General features: G+C 37.2%; 1 protein-coding gene across 1 annotated transcript in view; it reads left to right on the top strand.

Annotated features, from left to right (window-relative positions):
* Window positions 1-3,005, top strand: part of SKOR2 (SKI family transcriptional corepressor 2) — a 38,317-nt gene that overhangs the window by 33,307 nt on the left and 2,005 nt on the right. The gene's annotated exons all lie outside the window — the stretch shown is intronic.

Genomic DNA, 3,005 nt, shown 5'->3' with positions numbered 1-3,005 from the left:
TAAACCAATAACAGTTTCTCTATAGCTGAAGCCAGGTTCAAGGTTGCATCCCCAGCAACAATTTGAAAGACAAATACTCTGGGCTCCTAAGGGAAGGAACACAGTGAAAATTCAATGACTATATTCGGAATATAACTAAACATTTCAAAAGCAACTTTTTTATTTTTATGGAAGAAGACATATAGTTATTAGAATGTTAGGGATGAAAAAACTAGGATTTTGTTTTTCCTGTAACAATATGTTAGGATGACTTAACAGTTGGAATTGCTAAATCAGAAAAGTAACAAGATGATAGAGTACCTCAGATGTCAGAGGTAGCTTTTGTAAATGTTCATGGCCAACTAGAATTGTGATCATTTGTCAGTTTGGCCATTCCCATCAGAATGGTTCTTCCCACTTCTTCCCTCTGGAACATATTTTCAACTCAATGAAATTTATTGGCAAAAATAATTCTGATCGTACAATACAGGCTCGTACTTTCTTCTCTTTCTTTCATGCATATCAAAAGCATCCTCTTCTCTGGGCAAACGACAGTCCCACTTCTTGCCATCATCTATATTAGTGGTAATCTTTAGTATTTGTCTTAATTATGTCACATTTCATCTGGAGATCAAAACTCTTTCCAAGACATACTCTCATTCATATGCTTTCTCTTCATTTTACGCACAGGGAACTAAGATACAGTGAAGAGATGTGATCTTTTATGTCTGTGTTGCAAAGCCAGGACCCCTGACTTCAGATCCAGTGCCTACTTTCTTCTAATGTATGCATTTCCTGTCTTCTGTGAGCAGATATTTCTGCAACAGAGATGGTCAAATAATTATTTTGTTTTCATCTCCATGAAGTCATACACAAGTATTTTTCTTAAATCTGAAGTTGACTTTGGGCAATTTTGCATTATAGTACACAGGTTTGCACCAGCAGTGTGAAATGAATAATTTTAGAACATTCAAACTCCAGTAAATCTTAACCCAGAGAATATCAAGGAAAACAAGGCATGAATCATCCAAATTAATGCTGATAAACCCAAAGGGTCAAAGTAATTGTCTTTCAAATCAAAGAGAATATATTAGGATGTTTTTGTTAGTAACCTTTAATGGAAGTAGAACAAATTCAGCCAAGTCTACAAATGATAAAGTCATGCAAGTCATACAATACATGTGTCTGGCTTCTTTTACTCCATATTTGTGAGATTCATCCATTAGAATGTAGTTTGATTTATACTTAGGAACTTCAATAAACTCTCTTTTTACTCCTTCCACTTCCCCAACTCATCTTCCTTGCTTGTCAGACCTGGGCTGCTCTTACATCTACAAATGAAGATTCACTGCCCAGAAACCACGCCTCTGAGGGTGACAAAGCATCCAGCTAGGTGGAAAAAAAGATTGATTTGTGTTTAGTAACTAATGCTTCCTCCATGCTGATTTTGTTTCCATCCTTGCAGACAACGGGGATTTCTCTAAGTAGACCCTGGTGCTTTCAGAAGATTAGTGGTTACTTAAATGCTGAGCTAAATCAGCCAAGCAGAGAATCACGACCATATTGTTAGAGGCAGTATTTGATTCTCAACATGCCAAGCCTGCAAGGAATTACCCCAAGAGAGATTACAAAATAAAAATCATTACACTGAGGGAGAGAGACAAATTCTGTCTTGCTGAGTGACCGCAGGTTTCCAAATTAGGGGCTGATGCATTAATGCCTTATGCAAGAGTGACCCTTAAGGTAGTGTGCTGTGTTCTTGCCACCTAGTGGATTCCAATATGACTATTAAGCGGAGGAAGCTTTTCAAAACCACAGGCAATCCACTTAATAAGCTAAGCAAGTACTGCCACATATCGTCATCCCTTTTAAAAAGCCAAATTGTTATTCTTAACAATACCAATCTCACAATTTAGGCATATACACGGAATACTCTTACCTTTCTCTTGGTAAGTCCTTAAAGATCCTTTACCCATGGATTTATATAAGCCTTTCTTCAACCGAGGTGTAGTCCCCTTTGGAGCAATGAATTCTATTTGTTTAGCTACCAGCTGTGTAATGTGTAGTTTATTTTATTTATCTTCAAACTACCTCCTAAAACAAGCCCTAGTAGATTAGACATTCTACTGCTCTGCGTATCTGTTTCATTGTGAGCTCATGACTACAATGGAAAGGATTTGAAAAATATTTCAAAATTTTGTGCGTATTATTCTTTCATCTGGGATTGCTTTTAACAACCAGAATTATTCCTGACAGTCTTACTTATTTTGGTTGTTTCTGTGTCCTGCACAGACACCCCAGTGTAATCTGTGTAAAACCTGCACCCCAAATAAAAAATGCCATGTCAACACTAATTTAATTATTACTTTACATTCTTTTTCTTCCAAGCATCATTTAACATTATTCAGATATCATCCATGTACCTGGTTGAAATAGCCATGTATTTCACAGATAACTCAGTCATTTGATATAAGTGGAAAGTGCATCACAGGAAATGGCTCATTCATAGTCACACAGAAACTCATTGGCCAAGCTGGAAATAACTACCATTTATTGAGCACTAACCATGCCAGATAGCAGACAAATTCTTTGCCACACTATCTTTTTTGGTCTTTGGAACTCCATAAAGTAGATCCTATTATTATCCCTAATTCATGTATGAGAACACTGAGGCTCACTCAGTGAGGTCACTTAGCTATAAGTAATAAAGCCAGGATTCAATCCAGGTCAGAAGTGACTCTAAAGCCACTTCTCTGTCTTTCTAAATCAGTGGTTCTCAATCTTCTGGCCCTTTAAATACAGTTCCTCATGTTGTGACCCAACTATAAAATTATTTTCGTTGCTACTTCATAACTGTAATTTTGCTACTGTTATGAATCGTCATGTAAATATCTGATATGCAGGATGTATTTTCAGGGGTCGCATCAGGCTCAGAGTTGTTTTAGCACTTTCTCCTCTGCTCTTCTCTTTTTCTGGAATTTTCCCCTAGCATCTTGTCATCTCCTCTCCCACCCACAGTTCTGCCC

The sequence above is a fragment of the Myotis davidii genome, unplaced genomic scaffold, assembly GCF_000327345.1.
Source record: "Myotis davidii unplaced genomic scaffold, ASM32734v1 scaffold815, whole genome shotgun sequence".
Classification (NCBI taxonomy): domain Eukaryota; kingdom Metazoa; phylum Chordata; class Mammalia; order Chiroptera; family Vespertilionidae; genus Myotis; species Myotis davidii.
Note: the sequence above shows the minus strand (reverse complement) of the source record. Positions and strands in the feature narration are given on the sequence as shown.